Source organism: Echinops telfairi, unplaced genomic scaffold (genome assembly GCF_000313985.2).
Source record: "Echinops telfairi isolate 266 unplaced genomic scaffold, ASM31398v2 ScPeMD7_18;HRSCAF=68, whole genome shotgun sequence".
In the NCBI taxonomy this organism is placed as follows: Eukaryota; Metazoa; Chordata; class Mammalia; order Afrosoricida; family Tenrecidae; genus Echinops; species Echinops telfairi.
Genome location: NW_022103915.1, coordinates 67564686 through 67570607, shown reverse-complemented (window position 1 = coordinate 67570607; position 5922 = coordinate 67564686). Strand labels below are relative to the sequence as shown.

At 42.1% G+C, this 5922-nt stretch overlaps 1 protein-coding gene across 1 annotated transcript in view; it reads right to left on the bottom strand.

Annotated features, from left to right (window-relative positions):
* The window catches only part of SEC23A (SEC23 homolog A, COPII coat complex component), a 58168-nt gene extending 54448 nt beyond the window's left edge, over positions 1–3720 (bottom strand). The window contains exon 1 of the mRNA XM_004698545.2: positions 3625–3720. The gene's annotated coding sequence lies outside the window, so the exon portion shown is untranslated. The remainder of the gene's footprint in view (positions 1–3624) is intronic.
* Positions 3721–5922: the final 2202 nt, after the last annotated feature.

Below are 5922 nucleotides of genomic sequence, written 5' to 3'. Positions count from 1 at the left end.
GCATCCCTTGGGTGGTGGCAGCAGCCAGCCCATCATAATCCCAACAATCCATGGGGATGCCCATTGGCCCCAAAGTGGGTCTCACCACTGCACACCCACTGGGGGGCTTCCAGGGAACCATGACTGTGCAGGACAAAGAGAACTAGGGCTGAGGACTCAATAAAGCCTTTCTCCATTAAAAAATATGTATGTGGATTTTTTTTCAAAGTTAACATAGGCATAAAAATCCCAAGGTAAGAAAGACGTGCTGGGAAAGACTACCCTGACAGTAAAGACAACTTTGAGAAGGAGGGTATGAACGTTCACGGAGCAGTGGCTACTGAGGGTAATGACAAAACAAGGAGATGGGACAGTGCGTGAGGTGTAAAGAAACAAACCTCAGCTCTAATTCAAGAAGCAGTAAGGGGAGAAACAACTTCAACAGCTTCCAGGCAACAGATGTGAATATAACTTCTAGGAATATACAGTCTTTCTAGTTTTTACCATAGAGCATAAACAACGCTTCATTCTCGTTACTTAATTTAGATATGCCATATCTAAAATGCACCTTTTTGGAGATATAAATAAATATCTACTACAGCATTCTACACAAATTCGGCTTCTGCATCTGAACCACATACCACAAAAACGTTTTGAGTGACGATTTTCTAAATTCTCCCAAAGATGATACATAAAACTACTACTTAAGTATGTAGCAGACATTTTCTCAAAAATGAAAATGGGCCTATCACTTTATAGAAAATTAACAGTATTTGTTGCCAAAGGTTAAGATTTACACTTTCAAGTTCAAATTAGAAGTTTTTAAAACTTGCATCCATTAAAATAAGCTTGCCAACTTTGTATTAGGAGGAAGATTTTTCTGATGAGTGCAGAGGTGGTATTGTAATTTTTCAATATTATAAAATAAAATGTGTCAATATCTGAAGTCATTATGCATTTGAAGAGTGAGATATTTTCCAAATGATCAAATCTTGATACAATAATATTATGTATGGGTAAAACATCCATTCAAAGTACAAGATAGATCAATGAGTTTTGATGCATTAAAAAGCTCATTAAGGTTTTAGATTGCACACTTTAATTAATTGTTCTTAATTAAAACCCTAGAATTTTGGGTATAATATCAGAGAAGATACACAATTATCTGAAAAAGGATATTAAAACCTCTCTCTTAAAAATAAAATAAAATAAAATAAAACATCTCTCTTTTCCAATTGCATGTCTAGGCAATGTTTGATATTCTTTAGATGAGAATAAGTTAAAAAAAGATTGCTATAAAATAGTAGAAACCTTTGAAAAATACCAAAATGTAAAGCTTGTTTCTCAATGCCTCCTCATACATTCTGAAGGTATAGTACTTTCATATCTCTAATCCTTCTCCAGCAAGAAAGATGGGACTTTCTCCTCCCATAAAGATTCATAGTCTTAAAAACTCACAGGGCAGGTCTACCTTTTCCTCTAGAGTACACGATGAATTGGGATCAACTCAATGGTAGTTTTTAATCCTCTTCCAAAGAATCTGTGGCTCTTCAATTTATGCCATATCAAAATGGCAGTAGGGCATCTTCAAGGGACTCATATTGTGTCCCTCTGAAATGCTGAGTTTGGGGAATAAAAAGAAGCCTGAAGGAGCAAGGGCAGGGATGTGGAATGAGTGGGCTAACGTTTTCAGTGAATTCGCCTAGGGTAGCAGCCCCTGTGAAATTTAGGATGAAGGCACTCACACATAGGCAGGCTCAGATTAAGTGTCAACAGTAGGTTAAGAAGCTGGATGTTAATTACTCACTCACTTTTTTATTAACATACTAAATACCATCAAGGTACTTGAGCATAGCTCCCCACCTTCTTCCTCACTCTTTTTCCTTTCTCCTTCTCTACTCTTAAGCACATACTCGCTTGCTAAACCCATCAAATCTATTTCTTACCGTCTCACTTTTCCAACAGGATTTTAAAAGTCCCACCTGTTTCTTAATTAGCCCAATTACGTGCCCCTCCCCCCAAACACTCTTGAACTTCTCATCTTTCCAAGTAAGAATTGTGTAATCTTAAAATGATTAATTTTATACCAAAATTTGCCAAACTTGGTCCCATGTACAATGGCATACCTGAAAATTCTTTTACAGAGAGCACTTTGCTCCTTATAGCATTATTTGGCACGCTCTTCATTCCCACACCACCACATATTTACACAAAATCATATAATTAAATTTCACTTATACATTAAGGTAGGATACAGACTTAACACACTAGTGACTTTTTTTAAAGGTGGTACAAACTTCACAATAAATGTTAATGTTTTTAACGTCTCACTTTCAGCACGTTTTTAAATCGTTAGGAATTAATTTTGTTATTTTTCTAGTGGACCACCTGAAAAGGGTTGTGTCAAATACACTTGCAGCAGTGTTTTAAAACACTTGTTTAGATACCTAATTGAAAAACACCCACAAGGTATCAAATCAATTGCTTCATGGACTACATGTTGGACTGCTAACTGCTAACTCATCAGTCACTCCAAGGAGAAGAGATGAGCCTGTATGCACCCATACAGATTTACAAGCTCAGAAATTCTAGGGAGTTCTGCTCTGCCCTATAGGGTCGCTGTGAGTCAAAATCCATTCCATTGCAGTGAGTCTGGCTGGCATTCCTGTTAGTTTTTAAATCTTCCATGGAAGCACCTCTAACTCCTTCCGCTGATTTTCGGATCCCACTGTTTTCATCAGTAAGATGGGTGCTTGAACTAGAAAATTTCAATGCCCCCTTCCTATTCTAAAATTCTATGAGTCGATTTAAAAGGTTAAACTTTTGAAATGTTAGACTCCTGGGGAAGGGAGAGCATAACATGCATCTATAATTAAGCCTGTCTTTAAATATAAAATTAACCAAGTTAATCTGGCTCGTTACTAAGGTCCTAGAAGGTGAGGAGAGTGCAGGCTGAGAAAATGCAAGAAAAGCTGTGAATTCAACATCCCCACTCCAGCGATCATGGGGAGATTTACTATCTTTCTACCCAAACGGACAAACACTAGCGTAAAAAATCATTCTGAAAACTGAGCTCTCTGTAATCACGCTCCACCGCGTTTCCCTCCCTAGCAGCTTTCCCTTTACTCCCCGGACATTCATGGGCCAGTCCCCGTGTCCTGTAGGGTCGCTGAGTTGGCATGGACCAGGTGGCAGTGAGTGTTTCGGTTATAGCTGCTAAGGCCAAACTACGGGTGACGAAGTCACCTCGGTTCAAAGTCTAGGGCACTTCGGATCAGGTTAACCTATGAACCGAGAAGTATGAAGTGTCAAGACAACGCTGACTGGGGAGGGGACGAGAGGCAAGAGCAGGGGGTCCCAGGCAGACACCCGAACAGCAGTTTTCACCCAACTCTCATTTCCCCCTGCTGATCTAGGGGTGCCAGAGGAGCGAAGCAAAAGAATAAGTGGGTGCAAGGCTCCCCGCTTCTACAGCCCCGGGCACGCCCTACCTGCCCCGTGGCACGGAAAGGGCAGCTCAGGGACCAACACAAGCCCCCCGCCCACCTGCCAGCACGGCCGTACGGCCGCCCCTCCCCGGCTTGCGCCGAGCACCCACGGGCCCCGGGGAGCCTCGGAGGAGAAGAGCTTTCAGTCGGCTCTTACCACGGCGCCCCTCTTCACGATCTGCGCCGGCCGCGGCCTCGCCCTGCTACACCGTCCCCCGCCGCCGAGCTGCAGCAGCCGTGGCACCACGATCAAGGCCGGCCCCGCCCCGCCCCCGGCCTCCGCGCAGCCCTCAGCCCGGCCAACATGGCTGGCGCCGCCTCTGCCACGTCAAGAGGAGGGGGCGGAGCCTGAGGAGAGGAAGAGGGCGGGGTCTCGGGCGGAGGGGCGGGGCGGAGGGCGCCGGGAGCGTGGGAGGATCCGGTCGGAAAGGAAGTGGAGGGGAGTCTAGGCCCAGAGCCCTGCGGAACGCGACCCAGCGGGGCCAAGGAGGCAGGAAGGAAAAGGAACTGCCTAAAGTTGGAGAGTTGGGGAGAACTGGAGCTGCGGAGCGAGCCGGAGCCGACCGAGTGCCTACCTCCGAGCTCGAGCGGGCCGCAGAGAGGGTAGCGAACTGCTCCTGAAGATGCCTTTCGTAACCTTCCGGCTCAGCCTCTCCCCTGGGGCCCATGGATTCCGAGGACCACGAAGCACGTCTCCCCTGATAAAGTGCAAAGTTCGTTATTTTACTTCAGGCAACACATAGTTGCTGAACACCTACTACGTGCGAGGCACAGTGGAGATACTAAGGATATTATGACAATAAAGCCAAAAATGCCAGGCGTCGAAGAGATCACATACTGTTTATGTACTCGTGGTCTACCTCTTGCCTCCTACATTGCCTCTGCCAATCCGCTCCCCAGTACACAGGGTACCATCTTTGGCTGATTAACGTTTATGTGCTGCTGCTAGGCAAAATGGAACCGCTAGTTGGAAAAAAATAGCACTCTGAGGCCGCAATAACCCCACAACCTAGAGGGACCACTGTAGATATGATGACATGTAAAAATCCTGCAAAGCTCTAACTACGGAAACATTTTACATTAGAGTACAAAAATAGCAAACCCCTGTTCTGCAGTGCTTGCATCATTGGCAAAGATGAGGAAACAAACCAAACAAATGAGCTGCAAAAAGTTGGTAGAGGAAAAAAAATCTATCATCTTTTCAATCATTTTCCCAGATTTTTTTAAATCCTCCTTATGTTTTCCTACTTATCATATGTACATAAGGTCGTTTTGGAAGGTGGAAGAGTTTGTAAAATTTTAATTCAGTTTCAAAGAGTGAATGGGATCAAAAACCAAAATTCAAAATTGGCTGGCAAATAAGTGTGCTAAAAAAAAAAAGGTAATCTCTGAATGAGGATTCTTGGCTGAAATCATCAAAAGCCATGGCTGTGATTGTATAAAGGTGAAATATGGTATTCACCATAAAATCCTTAAGTAGGGTCAATAGATAAAGATGAGAGGATCCACAAGACTCTTGGGTTTCAGTAAAGATTAAACCAAAATATAAATCCTTTCATTCCATTCATTTCATAGATCCCTAAAACGGCACCTTTCTTATACAGCTCAATGAAAGATCGTTTTAATTTCTTTGCTCGAAAATAAAAACTTTGGTTCCCTAGTATGTAGATGTAGGAAGGGTAACAAACTGATTTGAACCTGCCGTTTCGTTTTGGTTTTTCATGTACTTTATGTACAGGAATCCCTGGTAGTTCAAACGTTAAGCCCTAAAGGTTAATGGTTCAAACTCACCCAGATTTAAGAGGTTTTGATCTTTAAAAAATAGAATGAAAACTTCTTTAGTGACTAAAAAGAAAAGTAAGATTAAGAATTAGGGGGGGAAAGGGAGTCTCTCCAAATATATTCTTGGATGGTTTTCTAATTTAATTTCCTGACATTCCGGGACCAAAGCACTTGAGACCAAATTGTAAATAGGAAGATTATTTTTGTTAAATTTTTACCAACACGCTGCTAATTACATTTGTTTTCACATATTTTTGTTGTAACGTGTTAGATTACAATATATAAATCCTGGCACACAGTATGACTAAACATTCGTGAATAAGCATGAAAACCTAAACAACTGTAAAATGTCAAGTATTAATATCATTATATGTGAAAGGACTGAAAGGCCTTTAAAAAAATACTTGTATGATACTGTTTAGCAACAGTTATTTTAATAACAGTTTAACTGTTTATTTTAACAACAGTTTAACTGTTATTCACATCAGCCCCAATGGGGAAAACCCAATATCCGTCAGCAATTGAATGGAATACTTGACCAACACCATAAATGAATTGTTGATTCACACCTTAGTTAGACAAAACTTCCCAAAAGCTTTTTAAAATGCAAACACCCCAACAGGAAATACAGGGCAGATGATCCCTTCAGGACCAGTGGTGTGAGTGGCAATAC